Source organism: Oncorhynchus nerka, linkage group LG15, assembly GCF_034236695.1.
Source record: "Oncorhynchus nerka isolate Pitt River linkage group LG15, Oner_Uvic_2.0, whole genome shotgun sequence".
Lineage (NCBI taxonomy): Eukaryota > Metazoa > Chordata > Actinopteri > Salmoniformes > Salmonidae > Oncorhynchus > Oncorhynchus nerka.
Genome location: NC_088410.1, coordinates 68,672,005 through 68,688,963, shown reverse-complemented (window position 1 = coordinate 68,688,963; position 16,959 = coordinate 68,672,005).

The following is a 16,959-nucleotide window of genomic DNA, read 5'->3' as shown; positions in this document are numbered from 1 at the left end:
CTCAGTCATGGGGGGTAAGCAGTGGCCTATAATGAGAAGTAAGGGGGGAAAGGAAAGGGTATTCAATTGTTGAAAAGTGGGATAGACTAAAGAGGCATGAGAAAGGCTAGATAGAGAACATGAGATTGTTTGGTAAAAATAAATTAACATTAAGCTGCAAAGTGAAAGAAAAGTGATGAAAGGAGACATAGTGAGAGATAGAGAGAGAGGAGAGAGAGGATTACATAATGTATCATTGTGAAACCCTTTTCCCTCTCTGGTGGGGGTAATGAGAGTGAGCGTGTGGCAGACACAGGGGGCAGACTCCATTGTTCCAGGTTTATTTTGGATCTGAAAATCAGTGGCCATCAGGGAGAGAAAGAGATTGACTGTGGGGCACAGAGAGGTTACAGCAGGACAAAAGAGCGAGTGGGTGAGTCAAAAGAGCAAAAGTGAGAGAAGTGGGTGCTCAGAGGAGGGCAAGTTCCAATGTATATAACATTCTAAAAAAAGTTTGGGTCTCAACTTACTATTGAAAGTAACTATAGTGGAATATACCAGGTGGTTGTGCATCAGCAGTTTTTGACTTGTTATGTCAATCACTGACAGTCACTCGATTAGCAATGTCAGCTAACAATTTTTAGATTGGTAGTTAGTAGATTTTTTTTTGTCAGTCTCACTCAGATATCATATTAACATGGCCTAAGTCATTACAAAATGTGTAAAATTGCAGGAAATCATCTTTAAAGCTGCAAAATGTGTAGAATTGCAGGAAATTGACTTGAAAAAAATAAGAATTATCTTCACCATCAAGAAGGGGGCCTGTCATGCCAAATAATGTCCCCCTGACAAAAGTATTCTATCCACCCTCTGCGTCAAAATGGGATTCGATGAGTTCTAGCTTCCGTCGCTAGGGCTTTTGCTAGAACATGCAAAATTCTGACCGGCTTACGTAAGGACAGAAGACACGGGCAGTTCAAGTTCTATTTCACCTCAGAAGCGCTCGCTCAGTCTGTGCAAAATTATTACCTCAGAATTGCTCTCCAAGGAGCAATTCTGTTTTTGACAGTGACTACCTGATGACTACTTACTGCTTCAGAGGACCGAAAAGACTGGAAAGAAAACACTTTCTTTACCATATATTTGTCTTTATAGAAGAAAATATTAAATACAGAGGAAATCATTGAAGATGTTTTTAAATTGATGTTTGCTAGCTACTATACTTATTTATTTCAGCCTGCCTAGTCAGCTAGCTAGCTAGCTAGCCAGACAGTTTTATTTAACTAATATTAGCTAGCTAGCTACTGTAACTGTTATTGTAGTTTTCTGTTTGCATGTTGCTTGTACTTCAATGGCATCCCTTGAGGAGATTTCATTTTATCTTTTCAACCAGGCGAAGTACTATGAAGGCACCACTGATGTCGACAAGAGGCGCAACATTCAGAGAAATGCACAATTCTGGGTACTATTCAGGGGGTGGCAGGTAGCCTAGTGGTTAGAGTGTTGGGCCAGTAACGGAAACATTGCTAGATCAAATACCCGAGCTGACAAGGTAAAAATCTGTCGTTCTGCCCCTGAACAAGGCAGTGATTCCACTGTTCCTAGGCCGTCATTTTAAATACGAATTTGTTCTTAACTGCCTTGCCGAGTTAAATAAAGGTAAAATACAAAAAAACTATAACGTTAAGCAGTTAGCTTCTATTAGATAACTGGATGGATTTAGCTATGAACAACCATTTTTCAACAAGCATTATCCATCTGGCTAGTTGGTTGTCTACATGTTGCTCGCTATACATGTAGTTATATGGCGGTCATATTGAGGTATCTAGCTATACGTTAAACCTGATCAATCAAATGGATAGGTGCAATAAATTATGTTAATTCAAAATGCCTTCAACTAGGTGTCTTCGCTAGACAGACACAGACAGAGAGGGGGGTGGGGGAGAGGAAGAAGTGAGAAAGAAAGGATTAAATTGAGAGGGAGAGAGAGAGAGGTGGGAAGAGAGTGGGAGACAGAGAGAGAGATGAAGAGAGAGAAACAGAGAGAGAAAGACAGAAGTGCAAATTTACTTAGACTTCAGTATTTCAGCAACTCATCTCTTCCAACTTGATAGGCAATCACATGTACCTGCGGGGGAAGGATGGCCAGCCACACAGAAGGGTGATTTTTACTTTTTTCAGAATGAAGCGCATGATTGCCAAAATCAACTCGTAATCCAAATCAAAGTCAGGCAGGTACAGGACAGCAGGCAGGACAGGCAGATAGGAGAACACTCCAAATCTACCCTAAAACTTAGGATGTTGATTATTTAACAATGATTTCTTCCTTTGCAACTCAATAGTTTCTGTATCTAATTGTCCAATAGGTTACTTTTGTGAAGGTGGTATCTTTGATGTAGGCTATACAGATTTCGAGATCAAAACGTAATGGCAAAGAATAGTTTGTTTTCCTATGCGTAGTGCATATGGCTATGTCCATCTGAATATACAGTATATACTGAACAAAAATATAAACACAACATACAGCAATTTCAAAGAGTTTGCTGAGATAAAATTCATATAAGGAAATCAGTCAATTTAAATGAATTAATTATGGATTTCACATGACTGGGCAGGGTTGCAGCCATGGTTGGGCATGGGAGGGAATAGGCCCACCCAGTTGTGAGCCAGGTCCACCCACTGTAGAGCCAGGGCTAGCAAATCAGAATGAGTTTTTCCCCACAAAAGGGATTTATTACAGACAGAAAAACTCCTCCGCATCTTCCATCCCCACTCTGATGATCCCGCAGGTGAAGAAGCCGGATGTTGAGGTCCTGCCAAAATCTCTAAAACAACATTGGAGGCTGTTTATGGTAGAGAAATTAACATAAAATTAACTTAAAATTATCTGGAAACAGCTCTGGTGGACATTCCTGCAGTCAGCATGCCAATTGCAAACTCCTTCAAAACTTGAGACATCTGTGGCTTTGTGTTGCATGACAAAATAGCACATTTTAGACTGACCTATTGTTGTCCCCCAGCACAATTCTGTGTATTACAGGGAAGCTGGAAATGGCTGAATGGCTCCACCCTCATGTGGTACCCTTCCTGCAGGCTCATCCTGACATGACCCTCCAGCATGACAATGCCACCAGCCATACTGCTCGTTCTGTGAGTGATATCCTGCAAGACTGGAATGTCAGTGTTCTGCCAAGGCCAGCGAAGAGCCCGGATCTCAATCCCATTGAGCACGTCTGGGACCTTTTGGATCGGAGGGTGAGGGCTAGTTCCAATCCCCCCAGAAATGTCTGGGAACTTGCAGGTGCCTTGGTGGAAGAGTGGGGTAACATCTCACAGAAAGAACTTGCAAATCTGGTGCAGTCCTTGAGGAGGAGAAACACAGCAGTACTTACTGCAGCTGGTGGCCACACTTTTTTAACTTTTGATTTTGACCCCCCCTTTGTTCAGGGACACATTATTCCATGTCTGTGGAACTTGTTCAGTTTATGTCTCAGTTGTTGAATCTTGTTATGTTCATACAATTATTTACACATGTTAAGTTTGCTGAAAATAAATGCAGTTGACAGTGAGAGAACGTTTCTTTTTTTGCTGAGTTTATGTATAGATATACAGTTTTTCACAATTCCTGACATTTTATCCTAGTAAAAATTCCCTGTCTTAGGTCAGCTAGGATCACCACTTTATTTTAAGAATGTGAAATGTCAGAATAATAGTAGAGATAATTATTTATTTATTTCAGCTTTTATTTCTTTCATCACATTCCCAGTGGGACAGAAGTTTACATACACTCAATGAGTATTTGGTAGCATTGCCTTTAAATTGTTTAACTTGGGTCAAACGTTTAGGGTAGCCTTCCAGAAGCTTCCCACAATAGGTTGGGTGAATTTTGGCCCATTCCTCGTGACAGAGCTGGTGTAACTGAGTCAAGTTTGTAGGCCTCCTTGCTCGTACACATTTTTCAGTTCTGCCCACAAATTTTCTATGGGATTGAGGTCAGGGCTTTGTGATGGCCACTCCAATACCTTGACTTTGTTGTCCTTAAGCAATTTTGCCACAACTTTGGAAGTATGCTTGGGGTCATTGTCCATTTGGAACTGGATGTCATAAGGTGAAAGCACCAATTTGTAAGTCGCTCTGGATAAGAGCGTCTGCTAAATGACTTAAATGACCCATTTGAAGACCATTTGTGACCAAGCTTTAACTTTCTGACTGATGTCTTGAGATGTTTCCTCAATATATCCACATAATTTTCCTACCTCATGATGCCATCTATTTTGTGAAGTGCACCAGTCCCTCCTGCAGCAAAGCACCCCCACAACAAACTGACAGGGAATCTTTACTTGGATTAAATGTGAGGAATTGTGAAAAACTGATTTTAAATGTACTTGGCTAAGGTGTATGTAAACTTCCGACTTTAACTGTATATGATGTACATATATATCTACCTCAATTACCTTGTACCCGTGTATATAACCAAATTAGTAAGCATTTCACTGTTAGTGTATACGTTGTTTACAAAGCATGTGACAAATACATTTGATTTGACACACACAATCTTGTTTGTTGCCAGACAAACAGGTGAATGCCGGGGGATATGGAGGGTATAAAATATGCTGTGTGACTGTGAATGGCATTTGTAGAGCCAGCCAGACAGACAGACACACACAGACAGACAGAGACAGACGATAGCCTCTCCATGTTCTGTTTACAGTCACACAAAGCAGAACATTTGCGTCAAAGAAATGTGAGGTATAGAGACCAAAAGGGCTGCAAACAAAAACAGGATCTCAATCATCTCCTGTCTGAGCTGTGGGGAGGGAGGTTATGTGCACTGTGATGAAGCTTGGAGTATTTGGGGGGGGAACAAGCCTTCAGCAGCCGTGTCGATTGGCTTCAAGTTTAATTATGAAATCGACATCAACAGATCTGCTTCAGTGGTGCCATTCATTTACATTCATATAATAAATGCAGTGTTCAGTTTTCATTACAGTAATTCTTTCCCTGCCTTATCAGAACCCTGAACCTTTGATTTCTCTGTCCCTTGTCAGTTGGCAATTTCAGTACAGTAGCTCAACTTCCCTGTTTTTTAAAATTCATTTTCAGCTACGTTTTGTTTCAGTGACAAGGCTGACAATTACAGAAGGCTTAAATGGTTTCTACTTCCTACTATTAGTTCACAAACACTTAAACACCCTCAGTAACCAAATATCACCCTGCTACGGTACTTAACTGGCATCTACATGACATACATCCAAGTATTCAGGTGTTGCGATGGTTCAGTGTGACTGCCCTACAATGTATTGCTTTGCTGATGTAGGTGTTCAGTTGTAAAATATGTCTCCAGCTCCTTGGTAGTTTCTGCCTTTGAATGAAGTGAACTGAGCCGTGATTGCCATTCTGTGCACCTTACTGGGCTGTACTGTTTGTACTGTGTGTGTTTTGGGGTTATTTAGCCATGGCAGCAGCAGACAACTCCATTATTGAGAGGCCGTTCTGCTCTGTGCCTCTGACAGCTGTGGCATGAAGTAGCATGACAGCAAACACACAACAATACACACACAGATGCATACATACAAACCACAGGAGGCTGCTGAGGGGTGGATGGCTCATAATAATGTCCAGAACGGAGTAAATGTTTGATTCCATTCCACCAATTCCACTCCAGCCTTTACCATTAGCCCGTCCTCCCCGGTTAAAAAATACAGTATATTATACATTCTACATTGTAGAATAATAGTGAAGACATCAAAACTACGAAATAACACATATGGAATCATGTAGTAACCAAAAAAGTGTTAAATTAATCTATATATTTTAGATTCTTCAAAGTAGCTACCCTTTGCCTTGATGACAGCTTTGCATACTCTTGCATTGTCTCAAAGAGCTTCATGAGGAATGCTTTTCCAACAGTCTTGAAGAAGTTCCCACAAATGCTGAGCACTTGTTGGCTGCTTTTCCTTCACTCTGCGGTCCAACTCATCCCAAACCATCTCAGTTGGGTTGAGGTCGGGTGATTGTGGAGGCCAGGTCATCTGATGCAGCACTCCATCACACTCCTTGTGTAAAATAGCCCTTACACAGCCTGGAGGTGTGTTGGGTCATTGTCCTGTTGAAAAACAAATGATAGTCCCACTAAGCGCAAACCAGATGGGATCACCAACAGTGTCACCACCAAAGCACCCCCACATCATCACACCGCCTCCATGCTTCATGGTGGGAACAACACCTGCGGAGAACATCCGTTCACCTACACCACGTCTCCCAAAGACACAGTGGTTGGAACCAAAATCTAATTTGGACTCATCAGACCAAAGGACAGATTTCCACCGGTCTAATGTCCATTGCTCATGTTTCCTTGCCCAAGCAAGTCTTTCTTCTTATTTGTGTCCCTTAGTAATGGTTTCTTTGCAGCAATTCGACCATGAGGACCTGATTCACGCAGTCTTCTCTGAACAATTGATGTTGTGATGTGTCTGTTACTTGAACTCTGTGAAGCATTTATTTGGGTTGCAATTTCTGAGGCTGGTAACATTAATGAACCTATCCTCTGCAGCAGAGGTAAGCCTGGGTCTTCCTTTCCTGCGGCGGTCCTCATGAGAGACAGTTTCATTAAAGCGCTTGATGGTTTTTGCAACTGCAAAAAAGACTTAAAGAAATGTAAAAAGTTGTTGTAATTTTCCAGATTGACTGGCCTTCGTGCCTCTTATAGTAATGATGGACTGTCGTTTCTCTTTGCTTATTTGAGCTGTTCTTGGCACTGTGGACTTGGTCTTTTACCAAATAGGGCTATCTTCTGTATACCACCCCTACCTTGTCACAACACAACTGATTGGCTCAAACGCATTAAGAAGGAAAGAAATTCCACAAATTAACTTTTAACAAGGCACACTTGTTAATTGAAATGCATTCCACGTGACTACCTCATGAAGCTGGTTGAGAGAATGCCAAGAGTGCGCAAAGCTGTCATCAAGGCAAAGGGTGGCTACTTTGAAGAACCTAAAATATAAAATATATTTAGATTTGTTAACACTTTTTTGGTTACTACATGATTCCATATGTGTTATTTAATAGTTTTGATGTCTTCACTATTATTCTACAATGTAGAAAATAGTAAAAATAAAGAAAAACCCTTGAATGAGTAGGTGTGTCCAAACTTTTGACTGGCACGGTATATATTTGATATACTGTATTTAAAAAAAAAAAAAATAGATGTGGGATTGAAAATGATGCAGACAAATATATTGATAGACATTAAAGCTGATTATTTAATTTTTTAACACCGATGTCATATTTTATGAAGCAGTAGCGCTGACCAATAATGGTTGCAATTGAGATCAGCTGTGTGGGTGAATTTAGAGCAAATTGATGATTTAACGAGACGCTGGTTAGTGATAATCTAGTACCATCGGTGGTTAGAATAGGCACCTTGCTGTTTGATTATATTCTTATAGGCTATTTGTAGGCTATTTGTTAGACTTTCAATAGTCACATAATGGGGTGGCAGGGTAGCCTAGTGGTTAGAGTGTTGGACTAGTAACCGGTAAATTGCAAGGTCAAACCCTTGTGCTGACAAGGTACAAATCTGTCTTTCTACCCCTGAACAGGCAGTTAAACCCACTGTTCCTAGGCTGTCATTGAAAATAAGAATTTGTTCTTAACTGACTTGCCTAGTAAAAAAAATGAAAGCTCTGAAATCCAATAATCTACTGTTTGTCTTTCCCTGGCTAAATTGATGAGCTGATTTAGGCCATCAGTAAGCCTACTATAGCATGATAAACTTTTGTCCATAGTGGATGCTCACCCACATTTTATAGTTAGGCTATGCATAATTTGCAGAGGTGGGTAGAGTACTGAAAATCTGTACTTACAGAAGAGCACATTTCTTACATTGTTATTTACTATAGTAAAAATATATAAGTAAGAGTCAAAAGTATCTGGTAAGAAAACTACTTAAGTACCAGTTTCAAATTTAGATTGGTAACTTTTTACACCTTATGATAAACTGTGACAGCAAACCTGAAGGACAACAACTTAGTGCAATTGATTTGACATTAATTTATAATTAAAGCCTGCCAGCATCATTTTGCAGATGTCCCCCAGCACAGGTAGGCTATTCTCCTATGAAGACTGATATCAAACAATATCTGTAGGCTGTACAGTTTCACGTCTGCTCCCCCCCCCCCTGGTGCTTAAGGGCTCCAGGCTGCCCTGCATCACACACCCCTATCATCCATTACTCACACCTGCCTTCACCTGGACTCATTCATCACCTGTTATTAACTCCACTATATTTGTCAATTCCCCAGCTTTGTTCCTCGCTTCTGCATTAATTGTTTGATGTTTGCTGACGCTGTTCCTGTCTCGTTCCATGTCCGTTCTTTATTAAATGTTTGACTTCCCGTACCTGCTTCGTCTTTCCAGCTGTCATCCCATGTGACACATACACATACTTAGCCAAATACATTTAAACTCAGTTTTTCACAATTCCTGACATTTAATCAGAGTAAAACCTCCCTGTCTTAGGTCAGTTAGGATCACCACTTTATTTTAAGAGTGTGAAATGTCAGAATAATAGTAGAGAGAATGATTTATTTCAGCTTTTATTTCTTTCATTACATTCCCAGTGGGTCAGAATATTACATAAACTCACTTAGTATTCGGTAGCATTGCCTTTAAATTGTTTAAACTTGGGTCAAACGTTTCGGGTAGACTTCCACAAGCTTCCCACAATGAGTTGGGTGGATTTTGGCCCATTCCTCCTGACAGAGCTGGTGTAACTGAGTCAAGTTTGTAGGCCTCCTTGCTGGCACATGCTTTTTCAGTTCTGCCCACACATTTTCCATAGGATTGAGGTCAGGGATTTGTGATGGCCACTCCAATACCTTGACTTTGTTGTCCTTAAAACTTATTGATGCACCCATCCCGTTACCGGGATCATTTTCGTCAACATCCGCTGAATTGCAGTGCGCCAAATTCAAATTAAATTACAAAAAAGATTTAATTTTCATGAAATCACAAGTGCAATATAGCAAAACACAGCTAAGCTTGTTGTTAATCCACCTGGCGTGTCAGATTTCAAAAAAGCTTTTCGGCGAAAGCATACCAAGCGTTTATGTAAGGACATCTCTCTCAGTAGACAAAACATTACAAACAGCTAGCAGCCAAGTAGATTTCTCACGGAAGTCAGAAAAGCATTCAAATGAATCGCTTACCTTTGATGATCTTCAGATGTTTGCACCCACGAGACTCCCAGTTACACAATAAATGTTCCTTTTGTTCCATAAAATTATTTTTATATCCAAAATATCTCCATTTGGTTGGTGCGTTATGTTCAGAAATCCACAGGCTCGAGCGGTCACGACGGAGCAGACGAAAATTCCAACATTTATTTTACCTTTATTTAATTAGGCAAGTCAGTAAAGAACAAATTCTTATTTTCAATGATGGCCTAAGAACAGTGGGTTTAACTGCCTGTTCAGGGGCAGAATGACAGATTTGTACCTTGTCAGCTCAGGGGTTTGAGCTTGCAACCTTCACGGTTGCTAGTCCACCGCTCTAACCACTAGGCTACCCTGCCGCCCTCGCAAATAATGTCCGTAAAGTTCGTAGAAACATGTCAAACGTTTTTTATAATCAATCCTCAGGCTGTTTTTACAAAATATTTCAACAGGGACTGTAGCTTCTTCAATAGGAGAGAGAGAGAAAATGTCTGCTCCAAGCTGTTGCGCATGCTCCCAGCCATACAATGACGCAATGTAATCTTTCTCGCAAATTCTTCAAAATAAAAGCCTGAAACTATGTCTAATGATTGTTCACACCATTGGGAAGCCATAGAAAAAGGAATCTGGTTGATATCCCTTTAAATGGAGCGAAGGCAGGCAATGGAACAGGGAGCTTTCAGGAAAAACAGCACTTCCGGGTTGGATTTTCCTCAGGTTTTCGCCTGCAATATCAGTTCTGTTATTCTCACAGACAGTATTTTGACAGTTTTGGAAACTTTAGAGTGTTTTCTATCCTAATCTGACAATGATATGCATATTCTAGATTCTGGGCCTGAGAAATAGGCAGTTTCATTTCAGTTTCATCAAGAGGATTTAAGCCCAAACTATAGTTTGTTAACAAGAAATCTGTGGAGTGGTTGAAAAACAAGTTTTAATGACTCCAACCTAAGTGTATGTAAACTTCTGACTTCTACTGTACATGGTTGACACTGCAGATAGCTTGATAGTCTAACCAACAATGCAGTTCAAGAAATAGAGTTAATAAAAGATCCAAAAAAAAAAAAGTAACACAATAAAAATGCTTAATTAACAACAACGAGGCTATATACAGGGGGTACCGGTACCGAGTCAATGTGCGGGGGTACAGGTTAGTCAAGGTAATTTGTACATGTAGGTAGAGGTAAAGTGACTATGCATAGATAACAAACAGTCAGTAGCAGCAGTGTAAAACAAAAGGGGGGGGGGTCAATGTAAATAGTCAGGGTGGCCATTTGATTAATTGTTCAGAGGTCTTATAGCTTGGGGGAAGAAGCTGTTAAAGAGCCTTTTGGAGCTAGACTTGGCGCTCCAGTACCGCTTGCCGTACGGTAGCAGAGAGAATAGTCTATGACTTGGGTAACTAGAGTCTTTGACATTTTTTGGGCCTTCCTCTGACATCGCCTAGTACATATATCCTGGATGGCAGAAAGCTTGGCCCCAGTGATGTATTGGGCCTTACGCACTACCCTCAATGTTTTCAGGAGAGACAGGATTGAAGGAAGAGGAGGGGGTGTGATGATTTACATTAAAGAACATATCCGATGTAAACAAATTGAGTGGTCATGTGATAATGAACTAGAATGTATCGGCCTGAATGTTACACTGTCTCCCCAAATGTCTTTTACCCTCATTGGAATGTATAGGCCACCTTCCACCAAAAGTGTGTTTTTTGATCAGTTTAATACCATGCTTAGGGAATGTGATTTTGGGAAAGAGTTAATTTTTGTTAAACAGAAAACCCAGACATATGGCAGCAGATCCACAAGGTCTGCCATGAGAGGTGACTGTATAGTTCCCCTAAGGAAAAGCACCTTTAGTAAATCTGCATTCTCTGTGAGAGCTTCCCATGTCTGGAATACACTGCCATCAGACACACATAACTGCACCACATATCACACTTTCACAAAATGCTTGAAGACCTGGCTGAAGGTCAATCAGATTTGTGAACATGGTCCCTAGCTGTGTGTTGCCGCTTTCCATGTTGTCTGTTGTCTGTAGCTTGTGAGGTGTGGAAACACTTTGTTGCTTTTATGAATTTTGTCTTGCTGCTTTTTGTTCTATGTTGCTCTGTCTGTATGCTATGTCTTGCTTGTTCTATGGTGCTATTGTCTATATTGCAATTGTTTTTAATAACCTGCCCAGGGACTGCGGTTGAAAATTAGCCGGCTGGCTAAAACCGGCACTTTTACTGAAACGTTGATTAATGTGCACTGTCCCTGTAAAAATAAAATGAACTAAACTAAACTAAACTAAACTAAAACTCTTTAGCACCTTACGGTCGGATGCCGAGCAGTTGCCATACCAGGCGGTGATGCAACCAGTCAGGATTCTCTCGATGGTGCAGCTGTAGAACTTTTGAGGATCTGGGGACCCATGCCAAATCTTTTCATTCTCCAGAGGGGGAAAAGCTGTTCTTGTGCCCTCTTCACGACTGTCTTGGTGTGTTTGGACCATGATAGTTTGTTGAAGATGTGGACACCAAGGATCTTGAAATTCTCGACCCGCTCCACTACAGCCCCGTCGATGTTAATGGGGGCCTGTTTGGCACTCCTTTTTCTGTAGTCCACAATCATCTCCTTTGTCTTGTTCACATTGAGGGAGAGGTTGTTGTCCTGGTACCACACTCCCAGGTCTCTGACCTCCTCCTTATAGGCCTTCTCATCATTGTCGGTGATCACGGTTGAATCGTTAGCAAACTTATGATGGTGTTGGAGTCGTGCTTGGCCACGCAGTCGTCTGTGTACAGGGACTACAGGAGGGAACTAAACACGCACCTCTGAGGGGCCCTGGATTTGAAGATCAGCATGGCAGATGTGTTGTTGCCTACCCTTACCACCTGGGGGCGGCCCGTCAGGAAGTCCAGGATCCATTTGCAGAGGGAGGTGTTTTGTACCAGGGTCCTGATCTTAATGACAAGCTTTGTGGGCACTATGGTGAGCTGTAGTCAATGAACAGCATTCTCACATAGATGTTCATTTTGTCCAGGTGGGAAAGGGCAGTGTTGAGTGCGATTGAGATTGTGTCATCTGTGGATCTGTTGGGGTGGTATGCGAATTAGAGTGGGAGTGGGTCTAGGTTTTCCGGGATGATGGTGTTGATGTGAGCCATGACCAGCCTTTCAAAGCACTTCATGGCTACCGACGTGAGTGCTACTGGGCAGTAATCATATAGGCAGGTGGCCATCACATTATTGGGCACATGGACTATGGTGGTCTGCTTGAAACATGTGGGTATTACAGATTCGGTCAGGGAGAGGTTGAAAATGTCAGTGACAACAATTGCCAGCTAGTCTGCGCATGCTCTGAGTACATGCCCTGGTAATCCGTCTGGCCCAGCAGCCTTGTGTATGTTGACCTGTTTAAAGGTCTTGATCACATAGTCGTGAAGAACATCTGGTGCTCTCATGCATGCTTCAGTGTTGCTTGCCTTGAAGCGAGCAGAGCATGGAAGGAATTTAGCTCATCTGGTTGGCTCGCGTCACTGGACAGCTTGCGGTTGGGTTTCCCTTTGTAGTCCATTATAGTTTGCAAGCTCTGCCACATCCGACAAGCGTCAGAGCCGGTGTAGTAGGATTAAATCTTAGTCCTGTATGGCTCGTCTGAGGTCATAGTGGGATTTCTTATAAGCGTCCAGATTAGTGTCCCACTCCTTGAAAGTGTCAGCTCCAGCCTTTAGCTCAGTGCGGATGTTGCCTGTAATCCATGGCTTCTGGTTGGGCTATGTACTGTACGTACGGTCACTGTGGGGACAACGCCGTCAATGCACTTATTAATGAAGCCGTTGACTGAGGTGCTATACTCCTCAATGCCATTGGATGAATCATGGAACATATTCCAGTCTGTGCTAGCAAAACAGTCCTGTAGCGTAGCATCCACTTTGTAAGAATATTTCCAAGATGCAGAGGAAAATAGAGTACTAACGATTAATGTAAATAGTGTTTTTTCTCTAATAGGGGATTCATTTAGTTTATTTTTCCTTTATTTAACAAGGCAAGTCAGTTAAGAACAAATTCTTATTTTCAATGACAGTCTAGGAACAGTGGGTTAACTGCCTTGTTCAAGGGCAGAAAGACATATTTGTATCTTGTCAGCTTGGGGATTCAAACTTGCAACCTTTCGGTTACTAGCGCAACACTCTACCCACTAGGCTACCCTGCCTCCCCACAAACAACACGCTACGATCAATGGGTCAGAGACATGGGAGGAATTTCAGTCCTGGACTCATAGCTATATAGCAAGTTCTCATTGGTCCAAATTGTTTATACACTGAGCCTGCAATAGGATACTTGTTATTTGGCCATTGGCCCAGTTTTATTGCAAGGAATTCTAATTGGTCAACCACAGGCTAGGGCTGGGTTATAAAACTGCATCCTGTCCTTTTGTTCTGTGGAGAGAATCACAGAAGAGAATCACTGAAGACAGGGGAGAAATAACATCTACCTCTTTAGCATAACATCTCCTCTTTGAATAAACATATTTTTCTCCCCCTTATTTGCTTTGGGGTCTGTCTTATTGAAGAGTAACATCAACTGCTCACACTTGGTGCTGTGACCCGGATGAATTGGTCTTGAAAAACTCAACTGTGTGTTGATCCAGGGAAAAGAGAGAGAGAGGGCTGAGCGCAACCAACGAGATTCAACTCTTAATCTCCTGATTGACCTGCTAACATATTGCTGGGTGAGTCTAGACCGATATCGTTTTAAAAGAACCAAATCAGGTTAAAATTTGCGCATGCAATGAGTGATGTACTGTATAAGGTTCAAGTCCTTTGTTTTGTTATAATGTGCAAGTCATTTGCTATGTTACAGGTATGTTAAATCTCTATTATAGGGATTCAAGTCCTCTAATTAAAGGTTGGAGTCCTTTATATGAAACCTTCTTGTTGCATAAAAGTGAGTTGCTAGTTGAGTAGAAATTTTGACACGTGGGTAATGTAAGCCTTCAATAAGCTTTTGAAGTCAACACAAGTTTTATGGGTAACCAGGCCCTACAGAGACAATGTGTTCTATAGATCGGAGTCCTCAAGGGGTTATAAATATATAAACATAGAAATATATTATACAACTTTTGAAGTTAATGTAATGCAATTGTTAAGAGAGAAAACCACTATGGAAAATGGAGGAACAACTCCTCTGGATGTGAGCATGAAAAATATGTTTAATTCACTGTCTAGTGATAAAGAACCATTTCAAAGTAAAAAGGTGTAGGCAAGAGAAATAAATATTCTGTCATTGTTGACAAAGATGGAATATGGAATCTGTCTGATATACAAAAAGCTTGGGGAAAAATACAGAGAATGTCTAACTCCTTGACAAAGACACAATGGTCTTTAACTGTTTTAGCCAAAGTAACAAAACTGGATGAGAAATTATTTCTGGAGAATCATGACAGGACATTGCAGATTGAAATATAGTTTGAGAGCTCTTGGTGAACAGATAAAAACCTTGAAAGGAGAAATTCAACAATTACAGGCAAGGGTTGTAAAAACAGACTTGACTCCAACATGTGGACCCTTTGTTCCCTCAATCTACACTAACAATGAGTTGCACAAGGATGATCGGGTTTCAAGCATCTGGTCATCTATACGGGCACAAGGCGAGACCCAGATGCAGACACGGGAGGCAGATGGTTTGAGTGTGATGTTTATTATAATCCAAAAGGGTAGGCAAGAGAATGGTCGTGGACAGGCAAAAGTGACAGATTAGCCTTTGTTTTGAAAACCGTGAACATGGTGTACTTGAAGAAAAGGTTTATAGAGCTGTGGGTGTTGAAGAGCCATACATGTTTTCCTTAAGGGTCTGACCAATGCAACCACCAATTGGAGATGTGTTCAAAAATGTGTTCAAAAACCGAAACAACCGTTTGTTGAATTTGAAGAAAGGTTTAGAGCAGAAGTGGTTAGACACAGTGGGTTATCCGACATGGAAGTCGAAGATGCACTCAATTCCTCCAAAAATGGGGCAATCACCCACCAGCTGATGCAATCCATACATGATGATTTGCAAAACACTTTTGTTTCCACAACGAATGACTGGGAGAGACAAAACTACTGCGACATCATCGACAGGTTGTCAATAATAAACTGGCTGTTATCAGAGTTGTGCAGGTTCCGAGTGAAACCAACATTATTCGTTCAGCAGTAGAGAAACCTGGTGTATGTCATTATTGCGTGATTTCTGGTCACTGGCAACGAGAATGTCAGAAAATTAGACGTGTTCTTATGGGGAATGACCAGGAGAAGCAGAGCCCATATAAGGGACAATGGAATCAAGACAACAGCGCCAACGACACAATGTTGATGCAGAAATGTAAGAAGCTCTCTGGATGCTGTGGAGGGAAACTAATAGACCCCCTCCTACATCCCATCTCAGCTGGTGTACATATGAAATTCGATGGAATATATGTGAACATGATGGTAAACAACTGTGCAGTAGATGTTTTAGTAGATACAGGTGCTGAAGTCATTGTATTGCCCATATCTTATGCAAAACATATATGTCCTCAGTAAATGGGAAAGAAGATGAGAGCAACAGGAGTGGGGGGAAACAGACAGATATGAAACAAACCAAATCATTATCAATTTCTATTGGTCCAATGAAGATTGATGCAGGGGTGTGGATAGGCTCATTTGAACAACCTATTTTAGGCCTTGATGTTAATATGCAGCTTGACTCTACACTGAACATTTCTGAAGGGAAGGTGACGTGGCAAATTAGACAACTGCAGGGATCTACAGTTCGGAACCATCCTGTTTGGACTACGAAGAAAAATTATTGTGGAACTTTGGATATGGAACCAGTCTTCTTGACAGGTGTTACCCCACCTTGCACAAAACAATATTCCATTAGCAAGGAAGCTATGGCTGCTACTAAAGTTGTGATTCGAGATCTATGGGACATGGGTATAGTTGAAAAGACACATTCTGCCTCTAATAGCTCAGTATGTCCAGTGAAAAAAATCAAGTGGTGACTGGCGAGGGACAGTGGACTACAGGAATGCGAATGAAGCCATCTTCAAGCTCACTTCACTGATGGCTGACACTTCAACAATGTTTTCCTCATTGTTACCTGCTCACTCTGTGTTCTCAGTCATTGATATGTCTAAAGGGTTCTGGTCGGTACCCTTACATCCAGAGGGCCGTCCATGGCTTGCTTTTTCTGTGGATGGTCAACAGTATCAGTGGACTAGGACTCTTATGGGCCTTCATAATGGTCCTTTGATTTACCATCAGGCATTGCGGAGACATCTCCAAGATCTTCCTCCGATGTCATCTGTTGTCATTCAATATGTTGATGATATATTGTTAGCGTCAGAAGATGAGGAAACACATGCTGAAGATCTAAAATCACTGTTAGACCACTTGCATGCCAAAGGCCATAAAGCTAGCTCTAAGAATGCCCAACTCATGCAATCACAGGTTATCTACCTTGGTCAACTGGTCTCACAGGGAAAAAGAGAGATGACACAAAGTCGTACGGCTGCCATACAAGCTGCCAAGGAGCCCACTACTATTAAAGAACTTCGCTCCTGTTGTGCAACTACAACAGATGCTGGGTGGACACCTTTGCCAAAATTGCATAACCCCTTAACGACCTCCTCAAGGCAGACCCTGATTCAAAAGACTCTGTAGCCTTCACGGAAGAATAGAAAGAGGTTTTTGGCAAGTTCAAACTAACTTTGTCATCAGTACCATCTTTGGGCATTCCGGAAAGATGGCAACA